General features: G+C 46.1%; 1 long non-coding RNA gene across 2 annotated transcripts in view; it reads left to right on the top strand.

Moving 5' to 3' along the window:
- The window catches only part of LOC118363430 (uncharacterized), a 106,970-nt gene that overhangs the window by 63,877 nt on the left and 22,857 nt on the right, over positions 1–20,236 (top strand). The window contains exons 4-5 of one of the 2 annotated variants that reach the window (XR_004821402.2): positions 8,454–8,501; positions 10,093–10,160. This is a non-coding gene — a long non-coding RNA (uncharacterized LOC118363430). Of the gene's footprint in view, positions 1–8,453; positions 8,502–9,435; positions 9,513–10,092; positions 10,161–20,236 lie in introns of those variants that run through there. The other variant, XR_008087560.1, reaches the window with a different exon arrangement.

The following is a 20,236-nucleotide window of genomic DNA, read 5'->3' as shown; positions in this document are numbered from 1 at the left end:
GTGAAGAACCACTCTAAACCAACCACTAACCCTTCATAGAAAGACCTGAGTGAAGAGACCACTCTAAACCAACCACTAACCCTTCATAGAGAAGACCTGAGTGAAGAGACCACTCTAAACCAACCACTAACTCTTCATAGAGAAGACCTGAGTGAAGAGACCACTCTAAACCATCCACTAACTCTTCATAGAGAAGACATGAGTGAAGAACCACTCTAAACCAACCACTAACCCTTCATAGAGAAGACCTGAGTGAAGAGACCACTCTAAACCAACCACTAACCCTTCATAGAGAAGACCTGAGTGAAGAGACCACTCTAAACCAACCACTAACCCTTCATAGAGAAGACCTGAGTGAAGAGACCACTTAAACCAACCACTAACCCTTCATAGAGAAGACCTGAGTGAAGAGACCACTCTAAACCAACCACTAACCCTTCATAGAGAAGACCTGAGTGAAGAACCACTCTAAACCAACCACTAACCCTTCATAGAGAAGACCTGAGTGAAGAGACCACTCTAAACCAACCACTAACCCTTCATAGAGAAGACCTGAGTGAAGAGACCACTCTAAACCAACCACTAACCCTTCATAGAGAAGACCTGAGTGAAGAGACCACTCTAAACCAACCACTAACCCTTCATAGAGAAGACCTGAGTGAAGAACCACTCTAAACCAACCACTAACCCTTCATAGAGAAGACCTGAGTGAAGAGACCACTCTAAACCAACCACTAACCCTTCATAGAGAAGACCTGAGTGAAGAGACCACTCTAAACCAACCACTAACTCTTCATAGAGAAGACCTGAGTGAAGAGACCACTCTAAACCAACCACTAACCCTTCATAGAAAGACCTGAGTGAAGAGACCACTCTAAACCAACCACTAACCCTTCATAGAGAAGACCTGAGTGAAGAACCACTCGAAACCAATCACCAACTCTTCATAGAGAAGACCTGAGTGAAGAGACCACTCTAAACCAACCACTAACCCTTCATAGAGAAGACCTGAGTGAAGAGACCACTCTAAACCAACCACTAACTCTTCATAGAGAAGACCTGAGTGAAGAGACCACTCTAAACCAACCACTAACCCTTCATAGAGAAGACCTGAGTGAAGAACCACTCTAAACCAACCACTAACCCTTCATAGAGAAGACCTGAGTGAAGAACCACTCTAAACCATCCACTAATCAGTGACTTGGTATCAATACATCAAACACATGGCTTCCATGTGTTTGATGCCTTTCCATTTGCTCCGTTCCAGCCATTATTATGAGCTGTCCTCCCCTCAGCAGCCTCCTGTAAACAACAGCCGGTGCACAATATCTAAGGAAGTCTCGAGCTACTGCTCGCCTGAGGTCGAGTTCTCATAATAAGCTACAGACCACATTACCTACCGAGAGACTTTTCATCTATATTCTTTGTAGCTGTTTACATATCGACACAGTCAGAGAATGGCACTAAGACAGCATTGAATGAGCTGTATTCCGCCATAAGCAAACAAGAAAACACTCACCCAGAGGCAGCACTCCTCGTAGCCGGGGACTTTAATGCAGGAAAACTTAATTCAGTTTTACCTACTTTCAATTATTTTTTATTTCACCTTTATTTAACCAGGTAGGCTAGTTGAGAACAAGTTCTCATTTGCAAATGCCACCTGGCCAAGATAAAGCGTAGCAATTCGACACATACAACAACACAGAGTTACACATGGAATAAACAAAACATTCAGTCAATAATACAGTAGAACAAAAGAAAACAAAAAGTCTATATACAGTGAGTGCAAATGAGGTAAGTTAAGGAAATAAATAGGCCATGGTGTGCGAAGTAATTACAATATAGCAATTAAACACTGGCATGGTAGATTGGCAGAAGATGAATGTGCAGGTAGAGATACTGGGGTGCAAAGGAGCAAAATAAATAAATACCAGTATGGGGATGAGGTAGGTAGATAGATGGGCTGTTTACAGAGGGGCTATGTACAGGTGCAGTGATCTGTAAGCTGCTCTGACAGCTGGTGCTTAAAGCTAGTGAGGTTCAGAGATTTTTGCAATTCGTTCCAGTCGTGGGCAGCAGAAAACTGGAAGGAAAGACGACCAAAGGAGGAATTGGCTATCAACATGTTAAATGTGCAACCAGAGGGAAAAGAACTCTGGATCACCTATACTCCACACACAGAGATGCATACAAAGCTCATCCTCCATTTGGCAAATCTGACCATAATTCTATCCTCCTGATTCCTGCTTACAAGCAAAAATTAAAGCAGGAAGCACCAGTGACTAGATCAATAAAAAAGTGGTCAGATGAAGCAGATGCAGGACTGTTTTGCCAGCACAGACTAAATATGTTCCGGGATTCCTCCAATGGCATTGAGGAGTACACAACACATGTCTTTGGCTTCATCAATAAGTGCATCGATGACGTCGTCCCCACAGTGACCGTATGTGCACACCCCAACCAGAAACCATGGATTACAGGCAGCATCCGCACTGAGCTAAATGCTAGAGCTACCGCGTTCAAGGAGCGGGACACTAACCCGGAAACTTATAAGAAATCCTGCTATGCTCTCCGACGAACCATCAAACAGGCAAAGCATCAATACAGGACTAAGATTGAGTCGTACTACACCGCCTCTGATGCTCGTCGGATGTGGCAGGGTCAGTAAACCATTACAGACTACAAAGGGAAGCACAACCGAGAGCTGCCCAGTGACATGAGCCTACCAGATGAGCTAAACTACTTCTATGCTCGCTTTGAGGCAAATAACACTGAAACATGCATGAGAGCACCAGCTGTACCAGAGACTGTGTGATCACGCTTTCCGCAGCCAATGTAAGTAAGACTTTTAGACAGGTCAACATTCACAATGCCGCAGGGCCAGACGGATTACCAGGACGTGTATTGAGAGCATGCGCTGACCAACTGGCAAGTGTCTTCACTGACATTTTCAACCTCTCCCTGTCCGAGTCTGTAATACCAACATGTTTCAAGCAGACCACCATGTGCCGGTGCCCAAGAACACTAAGGTAACCTGCCTAAGTGACTACTGACCCATAGCACTCACGTCTGTAGCCATGAAGTGCTTTGAAAGGAACACCTATGTGAGAATGCTTTTTATTGACTACAGCTCAGCACCATAGTGCCCTCAAAGCTCATCAATAAGCTAAGGACCCTGGGACTAAACACCTCCCTCTGCAACTGGATCCTGGACTTCCTGATGTGCCGCCCCCAGGTGGTAAGGGTAGGTAACAACACATCTGCTACGCTGATCCTCAACGCGGTGGCCCCTCAGGGTGTGTGCTCAGTCCCCCTCCGGGAACTCCCTGTTCACTCATGACTGCACGCCAGGCACGACTCCAACACCATCATTAATTTTGCCGATGACACAACATTGGTAGGCCTGATCACTGACAACAACAAGACAGCCTATAGGGAGGAGGTCAGAGACCTGGCCGTGTGGTGCCAGGACAACAACCTCTCCCTCAACGTGATCAAGACAAAGGAGATGATCGTGGACTACAGGAAAAAGAGGACCGAGCACGCCCCCAGTCTCATCGACGGGCCTGTAGTGGAGTAGGTTGAGAGCTTCAAGTTCCTTGGTATACACACCAACAAACTAACATGGTCCAAGCACACCATGACAGTCGTGAAAAGGGCACAACAAAACCTATTCCCCCTCAGGAGACTGAAAAGATTTGACATGGGTCCTCAGATCATCAAAAGGTTCAACATCGGCCTCCCGGGTGGCGCAGTGGTTAAGTACGCTGTACTGCAGCACCAGCTGTGCCATCAGAGACTCTGGGTTCGCGCCCAGGCTTTGTCGTAACCGGCTGCGACCGGGAGGTCCGTGGGGCGACGCACAATTGGCCTAGCTTCTTCCGGGTTAGGGAGGGTTTGGCCGGTAGGGATATCCTTGTCTCATCACGACACCAGCGACTCCTGTGGCGGGCCGGGCGCAGTGCGCGCTAACCAAGGTTGCCAGGTGCACGGTGTTTCCTCCGACATATTGGTGCGGCTGGCTTCCGGGTTGGATGCGTGTTGTGTTAAGAAGCATTGCGGCTTGGTTGGGTTGTGTATGGGAGGACGCATGACTTTCAACCTTCGTCTCTCCCGAGCCCATATGGTAGTTGTAGCGAGAAGACAATTGGATTCCACAAAATTGGGGAGAAAAAGGGGTAATAAAATAATAATAAAACATGTAAATGGCTGGCAGGGCATCGAGAGCATCGATGAAAAAAATATATATTAAAAAATGGTTGATTCAATGTATAAAAACAAAAAGTATAAAAAATATATTTAAAAAATGGTTGATTCAATGTATAAAAACAATAAGTAAGTTGACAGAACGCATTCCAAGATCGACAGATGCGTGTTTTGGGCAATTGTTCACTTTTCTGTCCAATAGCAACTGCTCGGCCCAGTACATCACTGGGGCCAATCTTCCTGCCATCCAGGACCTCTATACCAGGCGGTGGCAGAGAAAGGCCCTCTACGATCTCTATACGTGTCAGAGAAAAGCCCTAAAAATTGTCAAAGACTCTTGCCACCCTAGCCATAGACTGTTCTTTCTGCTACCGCACGGCAGGTGGTACCGGAGCGCCAAGTCTAGGTCCAAGAAGCTTCTAAGCAGCTTCTACCCCCAAGCCATAAGACTCCTGAACATCTAGTCAAATGACTACCCAGACTATTCACGTTGCACCCCCCCAACACACCACTTCCACTCTGTTATTATCTATGCATAGTCACTTTAATTAACTCTACCTACATGTACATACTACCTCAACTAACATTGACTCTGTACCGGCACCCCCCAGTATTTTTTACTGCTCCTCTTTAATTACTTGTTACTTTTTAATCTCTTATTCTTATCCATATTCTTTGAAACTGCATTGTTGGTTAAGGGCTCGTAAGTTAGCATTTCACTGTAAGATCTACACCTGTTGTATTCGGCGCATGTGGCAAATACAATTTCATTTGATTTGTGGAGCACATCCACTCCAAACAGAATTCTAGTAGTAGTATCACTCTTGTCTACGCCAATGGGACTTTGCCTGTTTGAGTTCAACTAGATACTGGATCTCTCCTTCTGTCCCAAACTGACTGTGGGGACAGCCAGCCAGTGAGATGTCTGCATTAGATACATGTCTCAGTGTTTCCATGGAGATAACCTCCAGATGGCCTCCAGTCATGGATGTCCCCTGGCCCACCCCTTGGCTGGTCACCAAAACCACAAAGGGCCACAGGGCCAATTTGAAGAGGCCTCTCTTGCTCGTTGGGCCCTTCCTCACCCCCTCTAATGCAAGGTGGACTCAGAAACATCAAAGGGATGCTATATAGAAACTCCCCTCTCGATCCTGACCCCCCCTCCCCTCCCCCTCCTCCCTCTCACCTCCCCTCATATACACACTTACCATTTGAAAACCCTCTTCATTCCTGTGGACCTCACCCTTTTCACATCTATTTACAAACCCCACTGTAGGGCCCAATGGCAGTGTCCCTTTTGTCTGGTTGTTAGCAACCGGGTTAGGAAGTAGCTTTCTGGGTTGTTTTACGTTATCTTTTGTGATGTTGAACTAGAGGGTCAAACTCATCGAAAGCCCTCAGGGCCACGCATAGGTCATATAACAGTAGTGAACTGTTAGGGTCAACCCAGGAAATCCACATCACACTTTCTTTACCATCACTCCTACAAGGTGTGTTTTGCCCAGAGCTCGTACATTTGTGTCTCTGGACAGTACAGGTTGTCCTGGCTCTACCTCACCTCCAGTAGTGCAGTCAGAGCCCTCTCCATCAGAACCATGTCCCTGCCAGCCATTATCCATGCAGCCTGTAAATCGGCCCGCAATCAGGGCCCCATGGCTCCTGGAGCCCTCACCTCGCCACTCCAGATGATTCCCCTGGCTGATTGGGCTAACTGGACTCCTGTCTGTGGAGGCATTAGCATGGATTGTTTTCTGGATGGCACACTGATGGAGCTGTATTAGCATTCACACCTCACCTCACCTCTGCTGAGACCCTGGGCTTCAGGAGGGGAGTCCTCACAAGTGGTTCGACTGGAACCGAACGGTCTCCAGACTAGCGGGTTGGTCTACTGGAGACTGGTCCGTCTGGGTTTAGATTTCTTTAGATAAGAGACATTTCTGTTGTTTACAATTGTGTCTTGTGGGTTGTGACTGAACACAGTATGAAGCTCACTCCCCAACTCTGTGTCTCACCCATGAGGGCTCCATAGGTACTCTGCAGCAATCAGAGACTGACCCATGGCTGGTGTCTTACCGTGATGCCTACGGAGAAGGTCTGATGTGCTCTGTGTCTGTGGTTTTAGATAGGTAGGGATGAGAAAATGGGTTTGTGAGTGGCGATATCATCAAGCTTTCATATGAGTGAGTGAATTTAGGTGGTTTCCGTTTGTGAGACTGTGAATGAGACAGAGAAAGAATTAGAGAATGAGCGGTTGAGTGAGTGTGTTTGGCTTGTGATTAGCAGCCCCCCCCCCCTACATACACACCCAAACGCTCGCACATACACACACAACCATACACACACATCTCAACCTCTCTCTCTCTGGCTGAGTTATGCCCGGAGACAGCCATTGTCTAGAGCCTTGTGGAATCCTGGTGACATCACAGTTGCCCAGGCTCTAGTGTGCTTAGTGACCACTCAGCTCTGGACAGGCCTCATGTCTGGCTCCACACAGAGAGAGAGAGAGAGAGAGAGAGAGAGAGAGAGAGAGAGATGAAAGAGTTGGGTCAGTGGAGAGAGAGGGGGTATGAGAGGGAGGACAGAGAGGGGGTTGAGTGAGAGCTGTTGGGGAGGGGGGAGAGAGAGAGGGATAGGGAGAGATTTGGGGTATTGGGGGGAGAGAGGGGAGAGTCAGGGGGAGGGGGGTCATGTGGAGTGTTTTGGGTTCTTCTAGTTAGCCAAATCAACCCACAATGTACAAACATCCAGCAGACCTGTCTCCCACTTGGGAAACACCAAAAGCTGTACATATGGCAGAACGAAAAAAGTGCCAAACTTCCTATATTTAGAAGAACATTATCTCATTCAGACTAGGGGGTAGATTCAATCTGTAGCGCTGAAGATCTGCCCTATACCCCATTATAAATGCATAGGTTGTTTCCGATTGAGCTGACATATGCAGCCTTTACTGTGAATGCTGTAAAGGCTGCATTAAATTGCACTTGAATAATTGAATAAACCACATTTTATATTATGTAGAAATATCTAATGCTATAAGACATATCTGGTTCATCAGTGATGGGAAACCAGAAAGGAAGCTGGTCGCATTGGCAACCTGACCCTAGAAACAGAGGAGATACTCAATGAATATAATTTACTGTCAGATATAGGAATCAGACACAGGTCCTCTCTAGGAATTACTGTGTGTGTGTGTGTGAGAGAGAGAGAGAGAGAGAGAGAGAGAGAGAGAGAGAGAGAGATGGAGAGAGAGGTGGAGTGAGAATGAGAGAACGAGAGACAGAGACAGAGAGAGACAGAAAGAGATGGAGCGAGAGAGAGCAGAAATGGGCCTCCGGTGTAATCTTGCGCTATGTGTCTGAGCTGGTCTTTCTTTCCGCTTCTAAGGACTGCTGTCTCTGTTAGTAATCATGATCAAGTTTACTGTCTGCCTCTACGTGTCACAGAGTTGTAGAGAGGGTCAGAATGTTCAGCAAAAGAGTGGAACATGTTAATCATTTTGTGGTTATGTGGCAGCTGCTATATTTGCATGTGCGAGTGAGCGGTGTGTGTGTGTGTGTGTGTGTGTGTGTGTGTGTGTGTGTGTGTGTGTGTGTGTGTGTGTGTGTGTGTGTGTGTGTGTGTGTGTGTGTGTGTGCGTGTGTTTATTTCAATGTGTGTGTATGCTTTTTGCTGTATGTGTGTTTATTTTTCTGTGTGTATGTGTTTTGCTGTGTGCGTCAGATTGTGTGTGTGTATTGTGGGCCAGGGGGCGGTGGTGGTGGGATGCCAGCTCCCAGGAAGCTCAGGGCTATAGAAACCTGAGCCAGCAACTCCTGAGACAATGAGAGAAACACGTGAGGTTCTGGCACATGGTGGCTTGGATTACCTACCTGTCCTGCCTCACTGGGCCCCACTCTGCCTGCCTGCCCTCCTCGCTAACTGAACTGTTGGCCCTCGGAGCATAGTTGCCCTCCTCCCTGTTATCTCCCTCCCTCTTTCCTTCTCTCCCTCTCTCATTTACTCCCTCTATTTTCATACTTTCCTTCATTACATCCCTCTATTATCTCCTCAACTCTTCCTCTACCCTGTCATCTCCCTTTTTTTTATATATCTGCCCATCTTGTTTCCTCTAATTCTCTCACTTGTTTTCCATCTTCCACTCTCTTACACCAGCCCATCTCTCTGTCTGTCTCTCTCTCTGTTTTTCTCTCTGTCCTCCCCTCTCTTGCTCTCTGTCTCTCTCTGTCTCTCTCAATCCTGCTCCTCAGGCTGACTGATGCTCCAGACAAAGGGTGTCCTCTACCATCCATCCACAGGTGAGCTCTCTTATACTGGGTAAACCAGACTTTCAAGTCTCCCATACTAACATACACATATGTATTGGGCCGGGCTCCTCTTACCTGTGCAAATAGAATTGACTAGGGTAAGAGAGAGCGAGAAGGTGAGAAAAAAAGAGAGGTGGGTGACAGACAGAGAGAGGGAAAAGAGAGAGAGAAGGAAAGAAAAAGATAGTCAAATGAAGAAGTCTACCTGCCATGTTACTCAGAATAGCACATAGCTGAGCAAACACTCAGCACCACAACACCTCACCTGGGTTCTCCTCCACCTTTCACTCCTTTGTTTTCGCTCTTAACCAACTATCCCTCTCTTTCTAATGCTGGCCGTGCAGCGATAGGGGTATAGGTTCCACAGTTGAAATGAAGAATATCAAATAGAAAAGGACAAAAGGAAGGCAGAAATAGTGAAAACGTCACATCTGTCTTTGTCTCTCGCTCTCTCGCTCTCTCGCTCTCTCGCTCTCTCGCTCATGCTCTCTCGCTCTCTCGCTCATGCTCTCTCGCTCTCTCGCTCTCTCGCTCTCTCGCTCTCTCGCTCTCTCGCTCTCTCGCTCATGCTCTCTCGCTCTCTCGCTCATGCTCTCTCGCTCTCTCGCTCTCTCGCTCTCTCGCTCTCTCGCTCATGCTCTCTCGCTCTCTCGCTCATGCTCTCTCACTCTCTCGCTCATGCTCTCTCGCTCTCTCGCTCATGCTCTCTCGCTCTCTCGCTCATGCTCTCTCACTCTCTCGCTCATGCTCTCTCGCTCTCTCGCTCATGCTCTCTCGCTCTCTCGCTCATGCTCTCTCGCTCTCTCGCTCATGCTCTCTCGCTCTCTCGCTCATGCTCTCTCGCTCTCTCGCTCTCTCGCTCATGCTCTCTCGCTCTCTTGCTCATGCTCTCACCCTCTCTCTCTTGCTCTCGCTCTCTCTCCAGTGCTCGCTCTCTCTCTCTCTCTCGTGCTCTCGCTCTCTCTCTCGTGCTCTCGCTCTCTCTCTCGTGCTCTCGCTCTCATGTGTCTGTCTGTCTGTCTGTCTGTCTGTCTGTCTGTCTGTCTGTCTGTCTGTCTGTCTGTCTGTCTGTCTGTCTGTCTGTCTGTCTGTCTGTCTGTCTGTCTGTCTGTCTGTCTGTCTGTCTGCCTGCCTGCCTGCCTGCCTGCCTGCCTGCCTGCCTGCCTGCCTGCCTCCTGCCTCTGTCTGTCTGTCTGTCTGTCTGTCTGTCTGTCTGTCTGTCTGTCTGTCTGTCTGTCTGTCTGTCTGTCTGTCTGTCTGTGTCTGTCTGCTGTCTGTCTGTCTGTCTGTCTGTCTGTCTGTCTGTCTGTCTGTCTGTCTGTCTGTCTGTCTGTCTGTCTGTCTGTCTGCCTGTCTGTCTGTCTGTCTGTCTGTCTGTCTGTCTGTCTGTCTGTCTGTCTGTCTGTCTGTCTGTCTGTCTGTCTGTCTGTCTGTCTGTCTGTCTGTCTGTCTGTCTGTCTGTCTGTCTGTCTCTCTGTCTGTGTCTGTCTCTCTCTCTCTCTGTGTCTGTCTCTCTCTCTCTCTCTCTGTCTCTCTCTCTCTCTCTCTCTCTCTCTCTCTCTCTCTCTCTCTCTGTCTGCAGGTTGAGACCTGAAAGACGTGCCAGACCCTCTGCCAAACGTCGTCCTCCACCTCGCCCTGCAGACATTGGTATACACATACGCAAAACACACACACGCACATGAAACATACTAAACTTACTCATAAACACGTATAGTTTCACAATTACACCCATCTATGCATGCATGCAAACACACACATACACACACTCTTTCGATATCATTCCCTCATTCAAATCCACACCCATGTAAACATCTTCACTCCTTCACAGTCAATCTCCCTCACACACACAAACAAACTGTTTTTCATGGTTTGGGATAGACCCCTTAGTTCCAGTAAGGGGAAATCTTAACACTACAGCATACAATGACATTCTAGACTATTCTGTGCTTCCAACTTTGTTGCAACAGTTTGGGAAGGCTCTTTCCTGTTTCAGCATGACAATGCCTCTGTGAGCAAAGCGAGGTCCATAGAGAAATGGTTTGTAGAGATCTGTGTGGAAGAACTTGACTGGCCGGCACAGAGCCCTGACCTCAACCCTATCAAACACCTTTGGGATGAATTGGAATGCCGACCAGGCCTAATTGCCCAAGGCCTAATTGCCCAAAATCAGTGCCCTACCTCACTAATGCTCTTGTAGCTGAATGGAAGCAAGTCCCCGCAGCAATGTTCCAATGTCTAGTGGAAAGCCTTCCCAGAAGAGTGGAGGCTGTTATAGCAGAAAAGTAGGGACCAACTCCATATTAATGCCATGATTTTAGAATGAGATGTTCGACAAGCAGGTGTCAGCATATCTTTGGTCATGTAGTGTGTATAAAAATCATTAGGCTGTATGTATTTTTAGAAATTGGACAATTGTAATGGTATTTTATTGTAATCAAATCAAATATTGTTGATCACATACACATGGTTAGAAGATGTTAATGAGAGTGTAGCAAAATGCTTGTTCTTCTAGTTCCGACAGTGCAGTAATATCTAACAAGTAATCAAACAATTCCCCAACAACTACCGAATACACACAAACCTAAAGGGGTGAATGAGAATATGTACATACACGTGTATGGATGAATGACGGCCGAGCGGCATAGGCAAGATAGATGGTGCAGTGGATGGTATAAATTACAGTGTATATTATATTATGTGATATGAGTAATGTAAGTTTAATTAAAGTGCCATTATTTAAAGTGCCAGTGTTTTAAAGTGACTAGTAAAAAAAAAATAGTGATCAATGTATTAAAGTTGCCAGTGATTGGGTCTCAATGTAGGCAGCAGTTAGTGATTGCTGTTTAGCAGTCTGGTGGCCTTGAGAAAGAAGCTGTTTTTCAGTCTCTCGGTCCCAGCTTTGATGCACCTGTACTGACCTCACCTTCTGGATGGTAACGGTCTGGACAGGCAGTGGCTTGAGTGGTTGTTTTCCTTGATTATATTTTTGGCCTTCCTGTGACATCAGGTGCTGTAGGTGTCATGGATGGCAAGAAGTTTGCCCCCGGTGATGCGTTGTGCAGACCACACCACCCTCTGGAGAGCCTTACGGTTGAGGGTGGAGCAGTTGTCGTACCAGGATGTGATACAGCCCCACAGGTTGCTCTCGATTGTGCATCTATAAAAGTTTATCAGGGTTTTGGGTGACAAGCCAAATTTCTTCAGCCTCCTGAGGTTGAAGAGGCGCTGTTGCGCTTCTTCACCACAGTATCTGTGTGGGTGGACCATTTCAGTTTGTCTGTGATGTGCACGCTGAGGAACTTACCACTTTCCACCTTCTCCACTGCTGTCCCTTTGTGGATAGGGGGCTGCTCCCTCTGCTGTTTCCTGAAGTCCACGATCATCTCCTTTGTTTTATTGAAGTTGAGTGAGAGGTTGACTTCCTGACACCACACACCGAGTGCCCTCATCTCCTCCCTGTAGGCTGTCTCGTTGTTGTTGGTAATCAAGCCCTCTACTGTTGTGTCGTCTGCAAACTTGATGATTGAGTTGGAGGCGTGCATGGCAATGCAATCATGGGTGAACAGGGAGTACAGGAGGGGGCTGTGCACGCACTCTTGTGGGGCCCCAGTGTTGAGAATCAGCGAAGTGGAGATGTTCTTTCCTACCTTCATGTTGTTTTCTACCTGGGGGCGGCCCGTCAGAAAGTCCAGGACCCAATTTCACAGGGCAGGGTTGAGACCCAGGGCCTCCAGCTTGATGATGAGCTTGGAGGGTACTGGGGTGTTGAATGCTGAGCTGTAGTCATAGGTTCTTAAATAGGTTTTCCTCTTGTCCCGATGGGATAGAGCAGTGTGCAATGTGATGGCAATTGTGGCATCTATGGACCTATTGGGGTGGTAAGCAAACTGAAGTGGGTCTAGGGTGTGAGGTAGGGTGGAGGTGATATGAGTCTTGACTGGTCTCTCAAAGCACTTCATGATGACCGAAGTGAGTGCTACGGGGCAGTAGTCGTTTAGTTCAGTTATCTTTGCCTTCTTGGGTACAGGAACAATGATAGCCATCTTGAAGCATGTGGGGACAACAGACTGGGATAGGGAGCCATTGAATATGTCTGTTAACAGCCAGCTGGTTTACGCATGCTCTGAGGACAAGGCTAGGTGATGCCGTTTGGGCCAGCTGCTTTGCGAGGATTAACACGTTTAAATGTTTTACCGACATTGGCCACAGAGAAGGAGAGTGGGGGGGGCGGGGTTCTTGTTAGTGGGCCGCGATGGTGGCACTGTATTATCCTCAAAGCGGGCAAAGAATGTGTTTTAATTTGTCTGGAAGCGTGACGTCAGTGTGCGTGACGTGGCTGGTTTTCTTTTTGTAGTCCATGATTTCCTGTAGACCATGCCACATACAGTGGCTTAAGAAAGTATTCAACCACTTAGCATTTTTCCTATTTCGTTGCCTTACAACCTGAAATTAAAATCGATTTTGCGGGCGGGTTGGTCTTTTGATTTACACAACACTTCGAAGATGCAAAATATATTTTATTGTGAAACAGACAAGAAATACGACAAAAAAACAGAAAACCCCCAAATTCAATACTTTGTAGAGCCACGTTTTGCAGCAGGAATCTTCAAGTCATACTACATATTCTCAATTGGATTGAGGACTGGGCTTTGACTAGGCCATTCCAAGACATTTAAATGTTCCCCTTAAACCACTCTAGTGTTGCTTTAGCAGTATGCTTAGGGTCATTGTCCTGCTGGAAGGTGAACCTCCATCCCAATCTCAAATCTCTGGAAGACTGAAACAGGTTTCCCTCAAGAATTTCCCTGTATTTAGCGCCATCCATCATTACTTCAATTCTGACCAGTTACCCAGTCCCTGCCGATGACAAAAATCCCCACAGCATGTTGCTACCACCACCATGCTTCATGGGACAAAATTCTTTGGGTGATGAGAGGTGTTGTGTTTGCGCCAAACATAGCATTTTCTTGATGGCCTTATAGCTCAATTTTAGTCTCATCTGACAAGAGTACTTTATTCCATATGTTTGGGGATTCTCCCACATGCTTTTTGGCGAACACCAAATGTGTTTGCTTATTTTCTTCTTGAAACAATGTTTTTTTTTCTTGCCACTCTTCAGTAAAGCTGAGCTCTGTGGAGTGTACGGCTTAAAGTGGTCCTATGGACAGATACTCCAATCTCCGCTGTGGAGCTTTGCAGCTCCTTCAGGGTTATCTTTGGTCTCTTTGTTTCTTTTGACTAATGCCCTCCTTGCCTGGTCTGTAAGTTTTGGTGGGCGGCCCTCTCTTGGCACGTTTGTTGTGGTGCCATGTTCTTTTCATTTTTAATAATGGATTTAATGGTGGGATGTTCAAAGTTTCAGATATTTTTAATTTTTTTTACCCTACCCTGATCTGTACTTCTCCACAACTTTGTCCCTGACCTGTTTGGAGAGCTCCTTGGTCTTCATGGTGCTGCTTGCTTGGTGGTGCCACATTCTTAGTGGGGTTGCAGACTCTGGGGCCTTTCAGAACAGCTATTGACAGGTATATATTGAGATCATGTAGTTTGATAGATTGCACACAGGTGGACTTTATTTAACTAATTATGTGACTTCTGAAGGTAATTGGTTGCACCAGATCTTATTTAGGGGCTTCATAGCAAAGGGGGTGAATACATATTCATACATTTTTTCACTTGACTTCACCAATTTGGACTATTTTATGTAGGTCCATTACATGAAATCCAAATAAAAATCAATTTAAATTACAGGTTGTAATGAAACAAAATAGGAAAAACGCCTAGGGGGGTGAATACTTTTGCAAGGCACTGTACGTCTCGTGTCTGAGCCGTTGAATTGCGACTCCACCTTGTCCTTGTACCGGCACTTCACTTGTTTGATTGCCTTGCGGAGGGAATAACTACACTGTTTATATTCAGTCATATACCCAGACCTCTTTCCATGGTTAAATGTGGTGGTTCACACTTTCAGTTTTGTGCGAATGCCGCCATCCATCAACGGTTTCTGACTAGGGTAGGTTTTAATAGTCGCAGTGGATACAACATCTCCAATCCACTTCTTTTTAAACTCACTCACCGAGTCAGCGTATAGGTCGATGTTGTTCTCTGAGGCTGACAGGAACATATTCCAGTCCACGGGATCAAAACAATCTTGATGCGTGGCTTGCGATTGTTCAGACCAGCGTTGAATGGTTCTCGTCACTTGTACATCCTGTTTGAGTTTCTGCCTATAAGATGGTAGGAGCAAGATGGCGTCGTGGTCGGATCTGCCGAAGGGAGGGCGGGGGAGGGCTTTGTATGCATTGCAGAAGTTAGAGTAGCTGTGATCGAGTGTATTACCCCTGCACATAGTGCAATCAATATGCTGATAGAATTTAGGTAGCCTTGTTAAAATCCCCAGCTACAATAAATGCAGCCTCAGGTTATGTGGTTTCCAGTTTACATAGAGTCCAGTGAAGTTCCTTGAGGGCCGTCTTGGTGTCTGCTTGAGGGGAAATGTACACAGCTGTAACTATAAATGATGAGAATTCTCTTGGTAGGTAAATTCTAGGTCGGTGAGCAAAAGGACTTGAGTTCCTGAATGTTGTTTTGATTACACCATGAGTCGTTAATTACGAAGCATCCACCCCATCCCTTCCTCTTCTCAGAGAGGTGTTTATCTCTGTCGGCGCGATGCATTGAGAAGCCTGGTGGCTGGAATGATTCCGACAACATATCCTGAGAGAGCCATGTTTCCGTGAAACAGAATGTTACAATCTCTGATGTCTCTCTGGAAGGCAACGCTTGCTCGAATTTTGTCTACCTTGTTGTCAAGAGACTGGACATTGGCGAGTAGTATACTCGGGAGCGGTGGGCGAAGTGCACGTCTATGGAGCCTGACCAGGAGGCCGCTCCATCTGCCCGTTCTTCAGCGCAGTTGTTTTGGCTCAGCTACCGGGATTAGATCCATTGTCCAGGGTGGTGGTCCGAACAGAGGATCCGCTTCGGGAAAGTCGTATTCCTGGTCGTAATGTTGGTAAGTTGACATTGCTCTTAAACTCAGCAAAAAAATAAACATCCCTTTTTCAGGACCCTGTCTTTCAAAGATATTTAGTAAAAATCCAAATAACTTCACAGATTCATTGTAAAGGGTTTAAACACTGTTTCCCATGCCTATTCAATGAACCATGAACAATTAATGAACATTCACAGCTTACAGATGGTAGGCAATTAAGGTCACAGTTATGAAAACTTAGGACACTAAAGAGGCCTTTCTACTGACTCTGGAAAACACCAAAGGAAAGATGCCCAGGGTCCCTGCTTATCTGCGTGAACGTGCCTTAGGAATGCTGAAAGGAGGCATGAGGACTGCAGATGTGACCAGGGAAATAAATTGCAATGTCCGTACTGTGAGACACCTAAGACAGTGCTACAGGGAGACAGGACGGACAGCTGATCGTCCTCGCAGTGGCAGACCAAGTGTAACAACACCTGCACAGGATTGGTACATCCGAACATCACATGTGTGGGATAGGTACAGGATGGCAACAACAACTGTCCGAGTTACACCAGGAATGTACAATCCCTCCATCAGTGCTCAGACTGTCCGCAATAGGCTGAGAGAGGCTGGACTGAGGGCTTGTAGGCCTGTTGTAAGGCAGGTCCTCACCAGACATCGCTGGCAACAATGTTGACTATGGGCACAGACCCACCGACGCTGAACCAGACAGAACTGGCAAAAAGTGCTCTTCACTGACTAGTCGCGGTTTTGTCTCAACCGGGGTGATGGTTGGATTCGCGTTTATCGTCGAAGGAATGAGCGTTACACGGAGGCCTGTACTCTGGAGCAGGATGATTTGGAGGTGGAGGGTCCGTCTTGGTCTGGGGCGGTGTCTCACAGCATCATCGGACTGAGCTTGTTGTCATTACAGGCAATCTCAACGCTGTGCGTTACAGGGAAGACATCCTCCTCCCTCATGTGGTACTCTTCCTGCAGGCTCATACTGACATGACCCTCCAGCATGACAATGCCACCTGCCATACTGCTCGTTCTGTGAGTGATTTCCTGCAAAACAGGAATGTCAGTGTTCTTCCATGGCCAGCGAAGATCCCGGATCTCAATACCATTGAGCACGTCTGGGACCTGAAGGATCGGAGGGTGAAGGCTGGGGCCATTCCCCCCAGAAATGTCCAGGAACTTACAGATGCCTTGGTGGAAGAGTGGGGTAACATCTCACAGCAAGAACTGGCAAATCTGGTGCGGTCCATGAGGAGGAGATGCACTGCAGTACTTAATGCAGCTGGTGGCCACACCAGATACTGACTGTTACTTTTGACCCCACCTTTGTTCAGGGACACATTATTCAATTTCTGTTAGTCACATGTCTGTGGAACTTGTTCAGTTTATGTCTCAGTTGTTGAATCTTGTTATGTTCATACAAATATTTACACATGTTAAGTTTGCTGAAAATAAACGCAGTTGACAGTGAGAGGATGTTTTCTTTTTTTGCTGAGTTTATATTCAATAGTTCTTCCCGGCTGTATGTAATAAGACTTAAGATTTCCTAGGTAACATTGTAAGAAATAATATTTTTAAAAACAAAATACTGCATCGTTTCCTAAGAACTCGAAGCGAGTCGACCATCTCTGTCGGCGCCATCTTGTGACACCATGTTTATTACAAAAATAAATACAAAAACACACAACTCAAAGAAACATATCCATTTGACAGAGGTAATGAACTACCCTTTGATCAGCACAGAAATGGAAACAGGACCATGTTTGCCAAACAAGTAGATCTGAGTTTAATTCAATATTGCACAGGTAAGCTAACAGTTACAGAAATCAGGAATACAGACTTTCTCATTATACAGGTATGCTTGACTGTGTCCAGCATACCACCTGTTGTTATGTTGGGCACCTATTGACCCCAAAAATGATGTGTTTTTTCTCAATGATATGTATTGCCATGATGAAGGTGAAGGAAACACAGGTAGGTACCACATTACTACAAGACATAACAACTCACTCCATCAGGCCTGATGGTCTCGTAAATATGAAAGCAGAGCTTGGTTTCAAAACGTGAAAAGGTAGTGGAATGGGATAATGTCTTAGTGTGGTGAGTGAAGAATCCAATACTTTACCTTGTATGTGGCACCTTCCCGAAAAGTATGAATTAGGCTGTTTGAGAAGGTTTGAATACTTAGCAACTTGCCTACACATTGTTTGAAGTACAATAGACCACCATACTGTAGCTACTGTAGTAGGTCAAAGCTGTGTCCTGGAAAACCTTGGTAGAGTATGGGTGGAATAGGCATGTGAATTTCCTTTCCTTTTTGGCTTCAGACCAATGCCTACTTCTCACTTAAAACTTTTTTTAATAGAGTTGTGTTTTAGATTGTTACAAAAGTACTGATATAAGTCTGGCATTCGGCAACTTGAAAAACAACTTACTTCACACGTGTATCTATCTGCCTCCTCATTGGCTACAATGGTCCCACCTGATCTCGTCTCATCCCGCCTGCCTTCCATCTTTTGAGGACATGTGTTTTCATTGTTAGAGCGGTTACTTGAACATCCTGATCATCTTTGCTATCACTAGCTAACAAAAGGGAACAAATCCAGGGCAGAGACAGTAGAGAAAGCGAGACACCCCATCATTTTTTTCAGATCGGGGCAGGCCCACTCTGGTCTGCTTTTTGTTCACACCCTGTGGAGGGGGTGCCCCAAAGCGAAACATCGCACTAGCAATTATTTTCTGATTGGGGAGGGGGCAATAAGCAGACCTGATTGGCCCCTCTTTTTGGTTTCAGGTAGAACCCTTTTTGGTTCCAGGTAGAACTCTTTTGGAAAGGGTCCTACATGGAACCCAAAAGGGTTCTACCTGGAAATAAAAATGGTTATTCAAAGGGTTCTCCTATGGGGACAGCATAAAGAAATGTTTAGGTTCTAGATAACCTATCTCTTTTTCTAAGAGTGTAGGCTACTTTCTGTCCCTAACGCTAAAACTAATACTCTAACTAAATAATATAAAAACCAAATATAACATATATTTTTTTACCAAATTGTAACTAAATAAAAACTAGTAAATCAAATCGGAAAACTAACTGAAACAAATAAAGAGATAAAGCTCTAAAAATGAGTAGAAATAAAAACAAATCGGAAATCACATAGGTTTAATAACCTTGCGCAGCAGCCCGTTTCTTAGTCCTAGTCTCTCCTAGCCTACTCTCACCATGCGTTCTCTCACACCTAGAGAAACACCCAACTCAGAATGAGTCAGCTGATGCTAGTGGTCTCTCTTTAAAGCGGTTGGTGCTGCCACCCCCACAGTTAAATAGCAGACAACGCCATCATTAGTACATGCTCCGAGCTAGTGTGGTACAAGTACTTACATGGTACATACCTGTACTGGGTGTAAGCCCATCCACAGAGCATAAAATAACCTAGCTGGAAGAGATCCTCATTATCAGTGTATATTCATGTACACTTCTACCCCTACCCACTGTGTTACCTCAACTACCACGTACCCCTGCACATTAACTCGTTACCGTTACTCCTTGTAAATAGCCTTGTTCTTGTTTTTTTGTATGTTACTATTTACTTTTTCTTATTTACCTCATATTTCTTGTACTTTTTTTTAACTCTGCACTGTTGGGAATGGGCTCGCAAGTAAGCAAGTCTACACCTGTTCAATTCGGGTACAGCTGAGTGTCGTTACTGGAGGAGAGGGTGACCCCTAATCTGCCCGTCATTATCATTGTATATCAATGTTCCTCTCAACGTATACCTCCCCCATGGCCCTACAGATAGCTAGGTCCTCTATAGAGAATGGTCATGTCATACACATGCCCATAGGGATCTTACTGATAGGCTGTTAAGATAAGTAATGGATCCTGTCTAATGAATGTAAGTGAAATGATTAGAGTGGCATGTTGCTGTGAGACGTAAAGCGTCAAGCCCTCTGAAGCATGCCTAGTGCGTCTGTTTGTGTTGGTATAGCAGACTTGGTGTAGTGATGCCGCTTGTTTTGACAGTACTCAAGCGTGTTGAGGATAGTAGTTGAATGAATGGGTCTCTCTGAGTGTGGTTATGGGTGCAGGACCGGAGGTAACGGTATCAGCCGCGGTTGTGTAGTGGTTATGAGATGGCAATAAAGTGGCTGTGAGGTGGTGGTTGTGTTTCCACGGCCTCTGGGTCTTCCTGTGTGACAGTAACGTGAGGTAAACCCCAGTAAATCTCTCCTCGTCCTCCTTCCTCGTCTCTTAATTCCTCATTACCTCACAGTAGGCTGTGTCACAGCGGAGGTTTAGAACGCCTCCGGGGCTCCCTCTTTGTGTGTGCGGGCGACTGTGTTGTTTTAAGTGTGTATTAAGCCATGCGGTGAGCGTGTTGGACCACAGGGGCTCACTGCGGGAGGGAGTTAGCCAGCAGCCAGGTGTATGACCATTGACCACATGGGTCATGCAGGTGACCCACACTCTGGGTTCTTCTGAATGTGTGTGTGTCTCTGTCCTGACTACTCTATATAGAAAGAGACTCTCTGAAGAACCTCAGCCAGATTTTAGCACGCTCACCAATCAAGCCCTATGATAAGGTCAGATGCAGATATGTTAGTCTTAGGTCTTATCCACACTGATAATCTTTGTTAAATGTTTAGAGAGGAACAATAGAGGTGCGAGCGGAGAGACACTTGTATGCTCTGTTGATTGTTGATTTGATATTGGTGCATTTGTCTGGGGACT

The sequence above is a fragment of the Oncorhynchus keta genome, chromosome 30 (assembly GCF_023373465.1).
Source record: "Oncorhynchus keta strain PuntledgeMale-10-30-2019 chromosome 30, Oket_V2, whole genome shotgun sequence".
Classification (NCBI taxonomy): domain Eukaryota; kingdom Metazoa; phylum Chordata; class Actinopteri; order Salmoniformes; family Salmonidae; genus Oncorhynchus; species Oncorhynchus keta.
The sequence above is the reverse complement of the archived record's forward strand: the minus strand, read 5'-3'. Positions and strand labels throughout refer to the sequence as shown.